Source organism: Sesamum indicum, linkage group LG8 (genome assembly GCF_000512975.1).
Source record: "Sesamum indicum cultivar Zhongzhi No. 13 linkage group LG8, S_indicum_v1.0, whole genome shotgun sequence".
Classification (NCBI taxonomy): Eukaryota; Viridiplantae; Streptophyta; class Magnoliopsida; order Lamiales; family Pedaliaceae; genus Sesamum; species Sesamum indicum.
The window spans coordinates 5,233,305-5,253,758 of NC_026152.1; positions in this window are offsets into that span (position 1 = coordinate 5,233,305).

Genomic DNA, 20,454 nt, shown 5'->3' on the forward strand with positions numbered 1-20,454 from the left:
GGGAAATTGATGTGATAAAGGTAAGGCAATTGCAACGCATAATACTTTTGATGTGCTAACCTTCCTTGATACTGTTATAGATGAAGTCACTTGGGGTCCTAACAGATGCAGCCCCTCATCTAGTAACCCATCCTGAATTTAGCTATATGGAATATACGGGGACTCAACAGGCAAGACCACCAACTTGCAGTCTCCACCCTGGTTGAGCATTATCACTTACACTTTCTCGGCCTCTTGAAAACACAGGTCCAAACGACTAATGTTGTACGTAGCCAACTTGTTACCCTTCCTCGTTGGAAGTGGTTTACTAATTATGTGAGTTTTGGGAATCGAATATGGCTTACATGGGACGATGATTTACTTGATGTCACTGTTATGGATATCGGTGCTCAATATATCCACTGTCGTGTCCGTATGAGGAATGTGCATAATGTTTATACTATTACGATTGTCTATGGAGCGAACGATATTAGTGCTCGCCGAGAGCTTTGGCAGGCACTTATTAAGCTTGTAGTGCAGTGTTCTGAGGAGATGTGGCTGGTAGGAGGTGATTTTAATGTGGTGTGCAATTCTAGCGAAGTATGTGGCCAGGCGGGTGACAACCGACTAACTAGTGATGAGTTTAATGATTGTATCGTGCATACTGGCTTACTCTCTTTGCCTATGCAAGGGGAATGGTTTACGTGGCACAGCTGTAGTACTAATTCCCGTAGTTTATAGAAGCGATTGAACCAAATGCTAGTGAATGACATGTGGGTGATGAGATGGCCGAGGGCTTCCTACATAAGCCTCACACCATGTACTTCCAATCATTCCCCCCCTAATCAGATTATCAGGAAGTGATCCAGGAGTTTATTGGGTTCTATAAAAACTTGTTAGGAGGCGAGCGGAGCAGAAAGTTTCTAGACCTTTGGTACCTACGTCCGTGGGTACGCCACATTGTGACCAATGAATAAGCTCGGGTGATGATGCGCCCAGCGTTAGATGATGAGGTTAAATCGGCTATATTTTGATATTGCAGCTGATAAAGCCCCTGGGCCAAATGGATATACATCGGGATTTTATCAAGTCGCGTGGCCTATTGTGGGTGCTAAAGTGACGCGGCTATTTGGGATTTCATCACCAGTGGACGACTCTTGAGACAGGTGAATGCTATGGTTCTAGCACTCATCCCCAAGGTACACAATCCTACACGTGTATCTGACTTTAGACCGATTGCTTGTTGTAATATTTTGTATAAGGTCATTACTAAAATCATTGTGCAAAGAATGAGTTCGGTGATGGATAAACTTATTAGTCCAACGCAGACAACCTTTCTTCCGGGTCGCTCTATTAGTGATAATATACTACTGGTGCAGGAGCTTTTTACAGGGTATAATCAACAGCACTTGCCATCTCGTTGTGCCCTTAAGGTAGATATACGTAAGGCATATGATACAGTTGAATGAGATTTTCTCATTGCTACCTTGCAGCTCTTTGGATTTCCTGACAGGCTTAATCATTGGGTGGAAGAATGTATTACTACTACCTCGTTCTCTGTTGGGATTAATGGGAAACCACATGGTTTCTTTGCTGGTGTTTGGGATCTTTGCCAAGGAGAGCCCATGTCCCCTATTTATTTGTCTTGATTATGGAGGTTTTGAATCTTATTTTGCAGCAACTAATTGATCAGTACAGGAGGTTTGTTTTTCACTAGAGATGCGAGCCGCTGAGATTGGTTCAACTTGGATTTGCTAACGACCTATTGCTGCTCTGTCGGGCTGAGCCAGAGTCCGTACGAGTGCTCAAGCAGGGACTTGATTTATTTAGGGATTTGTCCGGCCTCGGGTCAACATCCAAAATAGTAACTTTATTATCTCACGATCAGTTATGGGGATCCGGGATTTGCTGATTGACCCACTCCACTTTCAAGAGAGACTTTTGCCAATGAAGTATTTGGGACTTCCTCTTATCTCATCACGGTTCACTATTTCGAATTGCCGACCCTTACTGTTAAAATTGGATCAGCGCATCAAAGGATGGGAGGGCACGACTTTATCTTATGCAGGGCGAGTACAGATTATTAAATCTTTTCTTATTGCCCTTAGTATCTATTGGGCATCCGCTTTTATTCTACCCAAAGGCATCAGTTGAGAGATGGAAAAATGGTTGAGGACCTTCTTATGGAAGGGATCATTAGCTCGAGGTTATGCAAAGGTGGCATGGGATTTTGTATGTCATCCTATTGATGAAGGTGGTCAAGGGATTAAAGATATTGCTACTCTTAACCGCGCACTTATGGGACTCAAATTGTGGCAGATTATTCGCGGCAACAGAGCTTCTATTTGGATTTATTGGATCTATCATACATGCCTGAGAAATGTTACTATCTGGACGGCTCTTGAGCAAGAGGGTTCTTGGGGTTGGAGTAAACTCCTTCGCTTACGGCCACTTCTCTGGCCTTTTGTTCATTATTTCATAGGGGATGGAACTACTTTTTCACTATGGCACGGTCCTTGGCATGATCTTGGTCCACTCATCCAGCAGTTCCCGTAGGGCCCTCGACTTACAAATACTGGAAAGACGGATAAGGTTGCGGTTTTCCTTCTAGATAGGTAATGGTGTTGGCCCTCACTCCCTACAGCTCTTGCATCCCCTTCCACCCATCTATGGAGGGGCTGATCGTATCCTTTAGTGGTCAAGAGATACATAACTAACAGTTGCTATGATGATTCATTCAGTACGGGGTGAAGGGCCCAAGGTAGGTTGGTCTTCACTATTGTTGGGCCGCTTCAAAACCCCTAGACATGCTTTTGTGTTATAGTTAGGGATCCTTGGTAGACTCTCTACTATGGATAAGCCTTGGTTGGCTCATCTTAATAGTTCCTGCATACTTTATTCTGATGGTACTGATGAGACCCATGATCATCTTTTTTTCGCTGCACTTACTTGCGTGGCTGCTTGAGGGTGATTCGACGCACACTTCGGTTCGATTGGCCAAACCGAGCTTGGGCTACTGGTGTCTTATGGGCTGCTCGCAGATGGAGAGGCAAACACTATGTTTCTATAGCCTATCGTGCTCTTTTGGCCTCGTGTGTGTACCATATCTGGCGTGAGCGCAACGTTAGATGATTTGATGTAGTACATAGAGATACACACACTGTTGGTGTGCTGATAGTTCGAGATGTGTAGCAAAGGATTATTAGTGTAGAATTACCTACTGCTATTAGCACTTGTGCGCTTTACCGCTTATGGCGGATTCCTTGGCCCGTCGAGAAAACCGATTAGATTAAGTAAGTTGTATTGTACTATTGTACTTTTTTTACTTAATGAAAATTACCTTTATCGAAAAAAAAGTCTAAGGACTTCTATAAAATTTGATAATTAGACTTGAAGTGGAGAACCAAACTGGCAACTGAGACAAACCCTTCGATTGGTTCGAGGTGGTTTGTATTTAGTGCGAGTTCTTGAAGTATCTAAATGAGAATGAAATTCTCATTTAGTGAAAATTTTCTTGAACAGATGATATAGAACTGTCTGTGGTGAGAAAGAAATCAAACCTTAATTTGACATGGTTCGGTCCGTATTTCACTGAATCAATTGACCCATCTGGATATGGACTTTTGAGAATTGTCAAGTTGAAAAACATGGCATTTTCTTAAGATCGTGATCCAAACCCCATATTTGATATGAATTGGCATTAATTGAATAATTTAATATTGTAATTATTAAAAGTGTAATTTTATATATAGATTCAATTAAAAATAATAATAAAATAATTAAAAATAAAAATAAAAATTAGTATAAATAATAAAAAAAATATACGGGGTATATTATTGATCCACATAAATATTATTTTGCGATCCCTCTACCTTTTGATAATTACAAAATATTTTTGAGTGCATTCCTTTCATTGAAAAATAAATTAAAATTTGACCGAGTCAACAAGGACATTTTAAAATTTCAAACGTTGCCAAGGGTGGCTTTTATTACTTTTGAAAAAGCATGAACACTTTATATAAAAGAATAATAAATGAGGGGTGTAAATATAATATTCCCAAATAAATTCAATTTGATTTGATTCGAAAGGTTTTAATGATTTTAAAATTCTTTTTTATCACCCCAACCCACCTTCCTCATCGATAGGCTCTCAGTCCCTGCTAATGTGGATACCAACCCTATTTGCATGGAGCAGGTCTACACCATGTCGAGTTGGCCCCAATCCACTTTCATGGTAGGGGGGCATGCCCCATAACTTAGCCTACGTGCAGTGTAGCTTACCGACTCTTTGTTTCTCTTTTTCTCCCTGTATAGAAGGATATCAAAAAATAGAGGTAAAAGGGAACATTCTTCACACTTCTCCCAAAACTCTATACTTACTCATTTTCCCGACACTCACTTGCAAATAATCAAATGTTTACTTGTTCTAATGATGTCGCGTGATATATGTGACAATTCTCCACGCTTCACGACTGCCCTTAAGCTAAACTATTTGTTTATTTTGCAATTCACTCCATTACAAACATTTCAATTTTCAATTTTTTTTAAGCGATAAAGCTGCATTAGAACAAGTTTGTTTTCCTTTTATGCAAACTTGTAGTTATTATTACGCTTAACAAATTTACCACACAAATTCTTTGGTCTAGACCACCGTTTGGGTCAAGTTTCATCGAATTTTGAAAACGTTCAAACTTGTAGTTATTATTACACAACTCTTTGACGCTCGACGAACTGAACCAATCCCATAACTAGAAGTCGACGACAGACTGACTGAAGGCAATTTGAAGTCATCTATGTTGAAAGCAATACTAAGAAAAAAATTTGAGAGCTTAATTATTTAAATATTATTGATGAATTATCGAACGACCTTTTCTAAACGGCAACACAAATACTCAAAGAATGATTTGTTACAGACAAATAAATTAAGAGGCTTAATTATTTAAATATTATCCAAAAAAAATAATAATAAAAATATAATATTTTTAAAATATTATAAATCGTGGACTTGAGAAAATTTCGCTACTCGATGGCTACTATCCGCGACTGCAAAGGTGGGACTCAAAAGGTGGGGCTCCAAAGTGGGAGTCCCAGAAATGGAGTCGTGGACTCCACCACTCCCTTCTCATTTTTTGTTATTATTATTTTAATATTTATTATTTATTATTACTTTTTTATAATATTAAAATAATTAGGCCCAAATAAAGAAATTACAAAATCAAATCCATCTTGATGATTCTATGGAAGACGCATGGGATGGGTTGAAATTAAAGATAGGATATTTAGTTGATCAGACAAACGCGGTGCAATTCACCATTTTTGCTGCACTTGGTCACCTCGAATTTTTTCCTTCACCTTAGTGATTCAAAAAAATATTCACAATAAAGAAGTTGTTCAATGTATGAGAGGAACTGTACCTGACTTTGGAGGGAAGAAGATACAAGCAACCGCAGACCCATGATCGAAAAGAATGAACACTGGTTTCACTTTCTTTTTATAAAACAAGCAACGGTTGCACGTGGTCCTCGCGTATGGAATTCAATTAAATGCGATGTAAGTGATTCATGGGATTTAGCATGCGTTCAGTAGGCTTCTGGATCTTGATAATAGATTTAAGCTCGTTAAGCAAAAGATCTTGAAAAATGAAACCTACAACACAATACGTTAACATTCTGACGCTAAAGTTAATCTCAGATTTAGGAATGAATAATCGTGAAATAAATCGTAATGAGAAATTAAAATATAAATCAGAAATTCATGAGAAAATTATAGTCAAAATATACGTTGATAGCTGAAGCAAGAGTAGAGAACAATTTTTCCAAAATTTGAAAGGTGCCCCAGTTAGGGGACTAAGCCTGTATTTATAGAGGGGGCGTCCACCTCCGTTAGGACTCTGCATACTACATGTATTCCCGGATAAAGGGGCAAGACACATGTGGATAAGGCATGATTTGGTCTTATCCTTACCTGACCAGTTCACCATAGCACATCTTTTCTTGGGGGAGGACTCCTTTCACATGAGAACTCCTATTTTGCGGGGAGTCCTTCTAGATTTAGGAATCCTAGTTTTTGGGGCGCCTCCCTTCTCCTGGGTTGTTCTAATTGGGCCTTGAAGGTGGGCCTATGGTTTGGAAAGCGTTTTATCGAGCCCCTTCTTGGGCTGAATTAGGTGATCTTCTGGTGGACTACCCTCCTTTTGGGCTAATGGGCTTAGCTTGGGCCAAGTACTCTTTGGCCGCACACATCATTCAATCCCGCCTACTCTAAGGAGGAAGGATGCCCCCTAACTCCTTAGAGTAGGAGCCCTTGTAGTGCAAGAAGAGGGGATCCTTCTTCAACATTTCTGCCGCCTACTCATTCTGCCATTTTCTGCAACTTAGAAAAGTGTATCTCACTTTTTGCCAGCTTGATTTGATGGCCATAATTATTGCAAGGGTGACGTTTTGGTAATCGCTCACCCATGCACTTGGTAACCACCCATCCACGTGCCTAGTTAACCACCCACTATCATGCGGTTACTAGAGAGTCGTGGGTTTAACCCCCCTCATCCATTATCTCGACCAGGTGTAACCCGCCTTCACTCTTCCCTTTCCCAAATTCTTTTTCTTTGAAGCATAAGGGTTTCCCACCTTCATCTTCAATAAGTTTACTTTTCCAAGATTCATTCTTTCTCAATGTCTTCTTCTAGTGAGTCTGTCCATTTCCTCAAGGGAACCTTCATGAGCGATGATTCCTCCAAGGCCACTTCAAGAAGGACTTGCCCATCTTGTCCCGATTTACCAGTAGCCGACGGAGGAACCTGCGACAAGCGATGGCTGCTGCGCAGCTGTTGATAGATGAGGATTTTGAGGAGGAAGTAGGGAAAAATGAGGGTGAGGAATCTTCTCTTAGGAAGGGGGCCCAAGTTTCCTTTAAGGGAAGAAGGGAAGCCTAGGTCTTCTCTTAGGGAGGACAGGGTGTCTGGGTCTCCTCCTGGGAAGGAGGAGAAGAGATCCCACCAAGAGGAGGAGGAAGAAGAGGAGAGGGTGCCCTAGTCACCGATAGATTGGGGATCCTCTACTTTGAAAACCTACTCCACAAATCAGCTACTCCAAGAGTTCCACATTCCCTCCTTCTTTACCGTGTACATGCCCTCCCTCATAAGTCGTCCATTTCATCCTCCCCCTAATTGTTTGTATTTTTTTGGTGCCTAACTACATTCGTCCATTTCAAGAGTCGTGTGTGCCTAAGCGGAGGGGTTTGACAGACCTCTACCTGGTTATTACTCATAATAAATTATAGTGTGTATAATTGAAAAATAGTAAACAAGGATTACTTACTCCCTTTACAAGTCAGACTTCCTAACCTATTGTAAGATCAGTGAACAAGGAGTACTTACTCTGGCTACAAAACAAGGTCTATCCTAGCAAACAAAAAGACCTTTACTTCTTGTTGTGCCCATCTCTCCTTTGCGTCGATAGGACTTGCTGCTTAGTGCCCCCATCCAATATATATCCTACTCTTCCCCTATTACCCGACCAGGAGATAATAATCAACGAACTTACACCCCAAGGTATCACACAAGCTCATTACTGGCGAAGGGAAGGAGTGCCTAGTCTGACAATTCCTCATAGTACTCCCGTAATATCCCCCTGATACAATACCCGAGTCAATTGACCGAAAGCGGCTTCCTTTGAAGATGATCGGCCACCCCATTCGCCTCCCAGAAAATATGCCAAATGTCCGGTCCTAACACCTGCTGGATCTACACGATACGCATGATCAAATGTTGCACCTCCTACTTCCCAGTCGCTCGAGACTGTAACATTTGGAGTTTGAGCCTCAAGTGAACAATGTTTCAACCGAATGCTAGAAAAACAAAGGATCGTATTTCTACTCTCTTTAATTTTTGATTTAATGTATTTTCATCTCAGCATCGTGTACGTTTATTTTATTTCTTTATACATTGAATGCCCTAGAATTCTAAGTGTACACTCTTTGGATTCGTTATCTTTATGCTTTAACTTTAATTATTATACGTTTTCATTTACTTGTTCCGCTTGCACGTTCTCGGGTGTACCATGCGATCCTTCAAATTCAAGGAAGAGACTTATGCACAATATAGGTCTGATTCTCGAAATCGAGGACTAGCCTCAGATTTTTCAACAATTATTATATTAGTTCCATTAAATTTGTTTTTCTCAAGTATTTTGGTTAGTGGATTTTTAGACATTTAACAGAAAAATTATTAAGAAGTTTATATAAGTTAAGACTTAGTCTTTAGTTCTTAACCCAGCCCATTATTTCTATGAAAGCCTATAACTCTCAAATGGGGAAAAACCCATTTTCTGGTGGGCTTGGAGTCCATAAGCGCAATTCTCCATGCCCTGATTTTACGCTTCACATGGAAAAAGGTCTTGTCGGAGGTAACCTATACCATTCTCATCCAATGAGATCTCCAAGTTATTTTATCTTGCCTCTTCATATGATCCAAAGGACTCCAAATGAATCATATTACTCGACATTAGACGTGGCATCAACCAAATCATAGCACAACTGTCACCCCCCATGATTCCTGAGATAGAGAAACAAAAGCGTATTCACTTTGTTCACAACAATAGTGCAACTTTATTTCACTCCCGAACATGCTACGACTCATGAGACCACGTTTGGTAAACTTAGCTTTCTCACTACATTGTCGTGCATGGAAAACTTAGATTAATCATAGATTTACATCCATTATGGGCCTAATATTGACTTGGAAAATCCAAGTGAGAGATCGTGTGCAGTTTTGAGACTGAGACCTTATTATTAGGGGTAGCAATTAGACCTGGACCCGACTGGACCCACCCTGGACTCGCCCCTGATCCAAAAACTTAAAAACTGGGGGGGTAATGGGTTCTAAGAATTAGGACCCAGTCAGGTCCCGAGTGGGTCTCGGCTCCTTAAGGACCCGTCCCGATATATTTATTTAATATGTATATATATTATATTATTTTATTTTGGTAGAATAAATACTAACAAAATACTATATCATTTTGTTTATTTACTTTTTAGATATTTGTTCAACAATTGATTAAATGAAAAATTATCCCACAATACTTAAAGAAAAAGAGTATGAAGAGGTTGTTAGTAGTGTATAATTGTTATAAATTGTTTGGATTATTTTGCTATAAATAGTTTCATTTATACTTGAGAATTTATTTTTGGCCTTAAATATTTGAGTTAGGCGATGAACAATTTTATTTGTAATTGATATGTTAAGTTTTCTTTTTTTATAAATATATATTTGTAAAATAAGTAAAAAAAATGGGGGCGAGTCCCAGGTCTACCAAAACCTACCCCATTGCCACCCCTATTTATCATGTCATGTATATTCACATGTGATCAAACAATAAGTATTTAATAAAGAATTCATAATAAATAAATGCATTACACACAAATTGTAAAAGCCTAGCACGCTCCTATTGGATGATCATAATCTCAACCCTATACGACAGACTGAGCCTGTAGGTGGATCTATGGTCAATCTAGGGTAGACTTACTCTATTAGAAGAATTTAACCGAGTATCAATCTGATGGGTCTTGTACGTCTTCTTTATTCTCTTGAGCTTTCCATCGTTGGCTCCTCCGGGCCTCTTTATCAAGGATCCTCCGTGGGCTATCTAATAGCCTCCTCCATGGACCTCCGTCGCCTTAGGCTTGCCCTCTTTACATTTTCTACAAAAAAAAACTAAAAATCCCTCACCTCCTATCTCTCTCATTACATCATAAAATAAGAAACCCCAAACAAAAGTTAAGTGGAGTATAAAAAAGGGGAAAGCAAGCCTTATATTTTTAAAGCTAAAAACGAGAGGGATATAAGATACACACGGGCCATGGGCGTTGTGGAAAGCACCGGAAAGTGCGAGTGGATCGGCCTGGGAATGCGCAAGTGAAAGTGGTGATAACAAAGTGCGTAAATTAAACGAAAATGCAATAAAATCATAATTCTAAGGGGTGTACTCTTGGAGTTATCAAGCGTTCGATGTAGTTAATAATAATAAATAATAATAATAAAATTAACGGGACTAATGGTTGAATGAAATACGAGAGTACTAGAACGTAAATCAAGAATTACCTCTTTTCTTGATTTACTTTGAACCACATTCATTTTGATCAGTTCACGCAAGGCTTCACAGTAGAAGCCCTCGAAAGTTGCGTCCACACCACACTGAAATTGAGACCTCTCAAGTCTATTTGCTAGAAGAAAATTAGGGAGACAAACACACAAAGTGTGTTTAGAGAGCGGGCGGCCGAGTGGTGTAATTAGAGAGGAAATTAATTTTTACGTATTTTGTATTCATTCATTAGTCAATCCAAATGACTAATACAAATATATATACATTGAATGGATGTATGAAAATATGTCTAGGTTCATTTAACTATCCATAAGGTAATAAAATCCTTTATTCCAGATAAAGGAGGACTAATATGACACTTTTCAAAAGTGATTTTGTTACTCAATAATTTTCTTTTCTAACAATTTCCACCAACTATAGGCTTGGGCCGACTTTAATTAATTAAAATACAAGGCCTAATTAATTAAATATAATTTAATTAAAGTCCACTTAATTAAGTCCATCATATATTTAATCCAATTAAATATATGAGCCCAATAACCCATTATTAAATAATAAGTCCAACTTATTAGATAATAAGGGTAAGCCCAATAAATTAATCCAATTGATTTATCCTTGGGCTCATCCATCCTATGGATCCCTCTCATATATAAGTAATTCAATTACTTATGGAATTAATTCTCAATTAATTCCTCGTTCCTTCTCGGTGATTCGTGTATAACTCTTAAGTTCACCTTTCACCTAGACTTGGGCTAGTGTCCAACACAATTATTAATTAAATCAAATTTAATTAATAATTCTTGATCAACCCTTGATCAAGAAAGCCCGTCACCATGGGTGACCGTCTAGCAACGGTCCATGGAACTAAACAATTGGTTTCATGACCACCATCCAATGCGCAGTCCAACTGTTGCACGATTGTTGAAGTGGTCGGTGAGCATCTGTTGTAGCGTCCAAGCAGCGCTTGACGTAATTTACACAATAGATACATGTGTCGAAGACGAACACTTACCACATTTATCGGGACAACATCGCTTAAATAAAGATTGCTTGAATGGTTCTCAAAACCGCCAATCTAATGGGCTTTTGATCACCCATTCCAACAATCTCCCACTTGACCTTAAACTCAATTACTCATGCTTTTCGATAAACTAATTATGAGCAATCTGCGATATCGGCTAGGTCTTATGGGTCTACTTTTCATTTCTACCGATGTCCTGCGGTCCAACTGCATGCTACATCTTCCTAACATCGCTCCGAGCAGGTGATGGTGTCTAAGATTTTTTCTTGGACCTGTGATGAGATATCGGGCCTTTTACCTTGTGTCACAGTCCAATTTTCGTCCTTCAAGGTGATTACTGGCGCAACTATGCTACGTAGCACACCCAATAATTGGGCATTGTTTTTCGGTCCTAACCATTTTCCAATATAATTTTAAAATTTCCATACATTCAATTTTGTATGATAAAGTTCCTTTTGGTATTCCATTTGAAAACCTTCCAATGTTACCACATTATTATAAATCTCAAATGTACTTTTTTTTAAATTAAATATTATTCATATGATTTTCGAAGCTACTATCTCTATAGCCTTCTAGAATCAACTCTCCATTTACGTGCATCAATGGCTCTTCTTCAATCTTTATTTAGGTATTAATATATCCCCCCAATAGTTGTTTGTTGTCTCGTCGGTGCACACTCGATATCCATTGTTATGCTAAAAAAGAATAAGCAACATCAGATTCAGTGCATCGAACAACATTCTGTGTTGCTTATAGTAAAGACATAGGGGATGTCAAACATCTAAACTCCTTATCAGTCTACCATGACTGAATCTTGGATAGCTTATCCCTAGATAGGAATCCAATTCCTATTATGGAGAATTTTATGAACAATATTCATGTTTTAAATTTCCACAACATCTTTCTATCATTCTACTTGGAACACAATTGAGCTCCCACTAACCTTCTACTTTGTTCTTAATCAAGCATGTACCTCATGATCTTGTCAAAACAATGACGTTCAAACCCAATTTGAACTCCACAGCGAATTTCATGGCTCCAAGCCATTTATCTGGATCAATGTCCTACATCGCTTCTCTTTGTTTGGCATCAGAAACTTGTACCTTCATGTAACTAGAGTTTTCTGATCATCCTTTGGAGAACTATAAATATGGTCAGTTAAAATTTCGATTACTAGTGATGTTTGCATTATTCTATAACAAACCTGTATAAATCGGACTTCGAGTCTTATTTTCCTCCCACTAGTCCTTTGATGTATGCCGGACCATTCCTTATACTCAAGTCATTTTTAGGACACAGGTTATTTGCATTATTCCATAACAAACCTATATAAATTAGGCTCCGAGCTTAATTTTTCTCTCACTAGTCCCTTGATGTATGCAACACCATTCCTCATACTCAAAACTTTTGTAGGACACAGGTTTATCAATCCATATCAAATATGGTGTTTGGATTGCGACTTAAGAAAACGCCATGTTTTACAATTGGGCGATTGTTTGATAGTCCACATACAAACGACCCAACTAATTCAGTGAAGCACCGATTGAATCATGTCCAATCAAGGTTCGATTTCTTCCTTATTGGAGACAGTTCAACATTGTCTCTTTCACTGAATGAGAATTTCATTCTCAATTTTTGGATGTTTCAAGAACTCCCACTAAATACGCACCACCTCGATCCCATCGAAGGGTTTGTCTTCATAGCCAGTTTGGTTCTCCACTTCAAGTCTAAGTTCTCCGAACTTCGTGGAAGTCCTTAGACTTGTGAACCCTCTACTGGTATTTGCGTATTTAGGAACTTACAAATATCCATTTTGGATCCAATCCAATAGATTATTTTTACAAGCATTATTTATCTTACAAAGTGCTTTCATGGTTTTCTTCCTTCTTAGAAAGGATTCATAAGTTAGTAAATTCAAATCATCTATTGCTAGACTTTTGAATCTACCAACCTACTCATTCTAACTAGAGGGATATGGCCCTAGCTCATGCATGCCATTTTCTGTAAGTTATGTTCTTGACCATCCATTTATTCATTTAGTTTGAGCATCCATAATTCAATTATATGTAGTATGACAATTTAATAACTCAACAGACTGAGAGAATCTTTTATTAATTAAGTTTGTAGTCTAATTTCTCCAACAATTTACTAACGACTTGATTACACTGGGTTACATAATTGTATACTATTTCAACATGAATACTAATAGCTAAGTTTACTTAATCTTATTGTCTTTCCAATAATGGCCTAGTCATTCCTTAGATTTAAGACTACTTGATTTAGCATTCTATTCCTTTTCATTTCTATAAACCATTTCCAAAAATGCATTTCGAGAGCAAGCGTCCAACACTTGGGAATAATAACGGTAATCATGTTTGCTCAAAAAATGCTACAGTTGGGTGAAGGGAGTTCACGACACCCCCTCTTCCAACGCCCTTTGGCAATTTCATTCAAACATCATAAGTAAATTTTGACTGTCGAACCGCTATTCCATTTTTCGTTTTTACCCTCGCCCATCAAGGCGACAGGAGTGCTCAAAGTGCTTGCAATGACTGACTTAGCTTTATCCTTCTTCTCATTCAGCGTCTGGCTCCCTTCCCTTTCGCTTTTCAGGTTGAAGCCTCCAAGTCCAATACCAACGGCGTAGATTCTCAATCGTTGCCTCATATTGGTCCAACCATTTTATCAACTCATGAAATGGTCTTCTCAAACCCATTTAGAGTTTATGACACACAGGTCGAAGAAGGGATGAAGGGCCCTAAACGATCACGTCAATGTACATCACCGTTTCGAGATCAACATTGAGGTTATCGAGCTCTTCCACAAGGGATAGCATCTCAACCCCATGTTTATGTACATATGATCCTCAATCATCTTGGCTTCAAAAAATACCTCCTTTGCGGCATATCCAATATGCCAGTTCAGTACCGCATAAAGTTGATTTATGTGAAGCATTTATTGAACCAAGAAACTCTAGCCTATCATACTGCTCATGAGTGATAGAAGTAGGTATGAGCTGCGGACCTTGCGATTGTCCTTATGCCTTAATCCTGAACATCAAACAATCCTTAAGCAAGGACTTCCTTTTGCAAGTCAAATGGAAGTGATTTTTTCATGACATAGGCTTAGGTTCGAAAGCGAGGATAATCCTCCGATTTTCGCAGTCAATTTTAAGCAGTAGTGTTCCATTTAAATAAATCTCAAAATAAAGAAAATTAAAAAATGATATCCTAGACATGCATTCTAAGCGAAAAGCAGAAACAACAAGTAATTATAGAAATATTGAGTTGAGTTAAGACTCGATCTTTAGTCGTTAACTTCTCCCACTATTTCCCACCACTCTCAAGTGGGGTTTCAGAAAATTCTTTCCTAGTGGACTTGGGATCCACAAGCGAATTTGCCATGCCCCACTTTTACGATTCATATGAAAAAAGCCTCATGGAGGTATCCAATACCATTTTCATCCCATGAGATTCCCAAGATCTTTTGCCTCACCTCTTCACATGATCACGAGGACTCCAAGCGAAACATGGTACTCGGTGTTAAGCCCAACCCATCAACCAAATCATACCTCAATTGTCGCCCTCCACGACTTGTGCGATAGGGAAACAAAGTGCGTATTTCTTTGTTCCTAAGAATTATGCAGCTTACCTACTATTTCAAATGTTCCACGACTCGTGAGACCACATTTGGATAGTGATAGTTTTCTCATGATATTGCTATAGATGGAAGGCCTCAACAGATCCAAATGCCATTTCGATCTAAGTCCATTTATAAGCTTTATATTTGTGTAGTGTTGGACTCAATCCATTAACCAAATAACACCCCAACTGACACCCCCCACAACTCGTGAGACAGAAAAACAGTGGTGTGTTCCTTTGTTCACAATAACGGTGCAGCTTGTCTCTAGTCCAAATGTGCTACAGCTCGTGAGACCAAACTTGGGTAGCGGCAGCTTCTTCACCACATTATTGTGGATGGAAACTTTGGACAGATCAAACTATTTTGATCCAAGTCCATTTTGGGCCCCTAACACTTCAACTTAGTCCAACCAATTGAGAGTTAATTATGAGTTGTTTGACAGAAACCTCATTACATATAAATATTGCATACATCAGTATTAAATATTAAAGCATTAAACAAATGCATCGCCTCCAATGAAACCTAGCATGCCCCTGTTGGATGATCACGAGCCCAACCTATGATACCCATTGAACCTGCAGTGAATCTATCGTCAGTTTAGGGTGGCCCTATGCTATTACAGAAATGTAATTTACCCATCAACATATAGATGGACCTCGTGATATCTCCATAGGTTGTCTTCTCCATGGGCCTTCTTCTCCATGCGCTTGCTTAAAATAAAAACCTCACCAAAAATGTCTTATACTACTCTCACTACAATTGAATAAGAAACTCCGATCAGAAATTGGGGGTAGTACATTAGGAGGGAGATAGGAAGCTTATTATTCCAATGCTAAAAATGAGGAGGAGGGAGAAAATAAAATCACAAGGGCACACGGGCCCATCCAACAAAAGTTAAAAGATATACAAACGGTCTAGGGCTCCGTGATCATCCATTCACATTCATTCTAGCACATAATAACAATTAATTGTGTTAAACAAGAAATGAACATCACAAAAATATCGCGATATCCAATATCACGACAAACAATTACATGCAGAAAACAATAAGTTTAAAATTTGCAACTCAAATGGATGATCGAGCCTCGTGCATCCAATGTATGCAAATAAACTAAATTAATTATTTAAGTCTCGTGAATTCAATGCACACAAATAAGCCAAATTAATAATGCAAACAAATAAGCCAAATTAATTAATTAAGTCTTGTCCATCTAATGCACGCAAATAAATCAAATTAATTATTTAAGCCTCATGCATCCAATGCACACAAATAAGCCAAATTAATTAATTAAATCTCGCACATTCGATGCATGCAAATAATAAGGGCAAGTCCAATATCCCTCTCATATATAAGTATCCCAATTACTTATGGAATTAATTTTCAATTAATTCCTCGTCCCTTCTCGGTGATTTGTATGTGACTCTTTAGATTCACCTTTCAGCTAGACTTGGGCTAGTGTCCAACACTATTATTAATTAAATGCAATTTAATTAATAATTCTTGATTAATCCTTGATCAAGAAGCCCGTCACCATGGTTAGCTGTCCAGTAACAGTCCATGGCACTAGATACAAAGCGAAAATCCATGTGAACTTTTGGGCTCCCGAGTCCATACGGTCCTTCCGTCTACTGTCTCCCGGCCTTAGTCTAGGACATGGAATTGAGTGTCGGTTGACATCTTGGACTAGACACCTATGCTTAATACTTGAGATCGCATTACACTAAATTGCTCAACCTAGGAGCCTCTTTTCCTATTTGACCAATGATTCTGGCCCCAGTTTTATAGAGCATTAACACATCTCTAAGTGTATAGGAGATACCTCTGTCGCGTTTTAACAGGGGACAGATCCTCTTTTTGGAACTCATCGTCCTAGCTACATACTTTGACTGCACTAGACAAGGCTTACGATGATCATGTTTGAGATATGATCACCTCTCGAACAAATCTAAGATACAGTCATTACATGCACGTAACTGTCGTGATTCCTCAAGGCTGAGGACTACTCCCGTACTATCGGAGTCGGGGACTTAAGTCATACCGACCAAGCCTCCAAGACTTCCATATGACGACCCCCACGAGTCAGTTTAGTCGATTCGACACCTAGCTAATTGACCCATTAAGATCACATACACATCACACATCTTTCACTGATGAAACACGACACTCATCAAATGAATGCAACTCTTAATGCAAATCAATCTCGAAGTCCTCAATTTAGAACATTTCAAACTCAACCCTAAACAGTTGGTTTCATGATCATCATTCAATGCACAGTCCAACTATTGCACGGTTGTTAAAGTGGTATGTGGGCATCTGTTGTGACGTCGAAGCAGTGCTTGACGTAATTTGGTAAGTACAACAGTTACATGTGCCGACGATGAATTCTTACCATATTCATCAGGACAAAATCTTTTAAATAAAGATTGCTTGAATGGTTTTCAAAACCGCCAATCCAATTGGCTTTTGGTCACCCATTCCAACATTTGTATCATCCCCATTGTCATTCCAATTAACAAATACGATACATTTATTTACAAAATGAACATCCATCATGTATAACGCAAACCATGCATTATAAAAATGATATCTAATATCATAAATATTAATTGACACAATTATATGTAGAAAAATACACATTTAATAATACAATTAAAAAAATGGATATTCCCTCGTAGACCTATTGTACAATTTTCTTTTATTTGGAAATTATTTTTATATTAATTTTAGGCAAATTTAATTTAACCAAAATAAAAATTAGACCAAAAGTATAAATTTGAAAAAATGAATAAAATGAAAAATCCATTTTTTTTTTTTTGGGAAAAATGGTGCAAAAGATGTGATCAGCTACCAACAACTAGCCAACCTACGTGCCCACACACCCACGCGCCTAGGCACCAAGCGTGAGTGCGTACCCAGCTCGTAGGCAGCTGAGCAGCAGCGCAAGGCCCTGCACGCCCCTGATGCCGACAGCGACTGCTAATGCTGCCTGTTTCCTGAAAACCCCAATTTAATTTTTTGGCAAAGAAATTGAAATCATAAAGTTTTAGAAATATTCTAGAAAAATAAAATATCCAAAATTTTAATTTAACAAAAGTAAACTATGTACTTTAAAGCACATAATCACGCAATCAATAACATCATGCTTACTCAAAGCGATCAAATGCGCAAAACATATTTCAAGCACATAAAGCATGTTGAATGCAATGCCACGAGCACAAGCACATGTTAAATAATCACAGATAATATTTCTAAAGCAGCAGGTTTATTGGTTGAACAAACATATCTTCATGTGTTTTGGACACCATGTGCAGTTCATACTCTCAATCTTGCTTTGAAGAATATATGTGCTGCAAACAATATTGAGGCAAATGGAATCACATATGAAGAATGTCATTGGATTACTGAGATTGTTGCATCAGCTTTGATAATTAGAAATTTTATCATGAAGTATTCTATGAGGCTTGCTATGTTTAATGAATTCTCAAAATTGAAATTGCTTGTTGTTGCTGAGACATTAAACTCATAAAGCAACAATTAAAGATGATGTTTATTGGTGAGCAATGGTCGTGCTATCGTGATGATGATATTAGTAAAGCAAGAAATATTAAAGAAAAATTATTTGATCATTTATGGAGGGATTCGATTGATTATATTCTTGATTTCACTGAGCCCATTTATGAGAAGCTTAGAGTAACTGATACAGACAAGCCTTGTTTATGATATGTGGGATAATATGATATCTAAAGTGAAGGAAGTGATATATAAGCATGACAAGAAAAAAGATTATGAGGAATCAAGTTTTTGGGGTGTTGTGCACAAAGTATTGGAGGATAGATGGAGAAAGAGTAAAACTCCTTTGCATTTTCTGCTCTTTGCTCAGGTATATATAGGTTTGGGCATCACGTTCGGCCTTTTTTCGTCCATCTCAAGCTCCAGTCAATTGCATATGATCTTGAGGTCCTTCCATGCATTCAAAGTATTCTTTGTTTTTAACTTTATATCTATCACGGTATTGAATATATTGTGAAACACATTCTTCTCAATGTGCATGATATCAAGATTATGTCATATCAGATGCGTCAACCAAGACTTGAGCTCCCAAAAGATACTTTTCTTTGTCCACTTATGCTCTCTACCATACCCGTCCGGGAGTGACAACAACACTTCAACCGTACGACTAAACTCTTCAACCTATTAGCGGATCTGTCATCCTGTCAATCTTGGCCATTCAACCTTCCTTTATACTCAGTTCTTAGTGAATGTTTTCTTGTTCCTATGGTACGGATGGTCCGGGGGGAGGAACCGTCTGTCAGTCAAAGTAGCGCGTCTTCTGCAGGTAGAATGCACGCGTGTCTTCCATATAAAGTGGACGCCCCATAACACCAGCGAAACTCTATCCAGACACTATCCCATAAGCGGATAGGTTGTTTACAGTCAAAATCAAGGTACCGCGCATTGGAATGCCTTGTTCTTCAAATTGTCGCTCGTCAATATATCCACATGCCATATATTCTGCAACTCCTCGATCTAATCCAAAATGCATTAAAGACTTTAGACCAATAAATTTAGGAATAATTACACTCTTCTCCCCTGAAATTTGATGTAATCTAGCATCCTTAAGTTTTGCTTCCATATAATAAATAAATCTATCCGTTAGTCAAAATCCATCGAATTTAATGATATTAACAAAATACCTGAATGAAAATTGATATTTATCCTTGATTGACTTAAAACTGACTTACTGCAGGTCAAACAATTCTTTTCGAACTAAACTATTCTTATAACGGTGAAAATATACTTCCTTACATGAATTAACGTGCGAAGATATATGAGGGTAGTTTGGTTATAAAAAGATTTATTTGACTTGCTATAATTTAGTATTAAATCAATTAGAAGTAAATATAGAATATTTTTCAATTTTATTTTGTAAATATCAACAAATTCAGTGAATTTTGACTAACGAGGCACTTATTTGTTAAATGGAAGCAAAAATCTCAGGGGTGCTAGATAGAATTTTTCAGACCACAGAAGATTTATGTGTAATTATATGAAACCTCGGGCTAGGGGAGTATAATTTTCCCATAAATTTTTGTAATGTTAATAAATTTATATAAAATTATTTCTTTAAGGTGTTTGGCTAAATTTTTTTAAAACATCTTATAAACTCCCATCTTATAAGATATTTTTTAGGAGCTTATAAGATGTTGGATCTTATTTTAAAAATAAGCTTTTAAAGTGTTTGGATAAAATAAGTGTTAAAGCTTATAAGATGTTAGAGTGTTTGGCATAATAAGGTCTTTTATTGTTAAGATGACTAAAATGGGCATGATACTATTAGAATCAAATAAGTTATTATTTCTTAATATATTATGCTTTAAAAACTTTTAAACGCTTTTATAAATAGTACATATTAGTTTAATTCCAAATATAAATTTAATAAATAATCTTTTTATAGTAAAAAATCATGAATTATTACCTAAACTTTTGAATAAAAATAATATATATGTATATTCGTGCTAGTCGAATATTAATATAAATATATAATTGATATTTTTTTCTAATCAATTCAATAATTATTTCTAGTCGTACAATTTAAAATATTTTGATCGAATTGATATTTTTCAGTAAATATAATATCACTACCAATTAAATAATGAAGTATTTTCTTTTTTTTTAATTTTAAAAAAATTAAATAGTAAAAAAAATAAATTAAT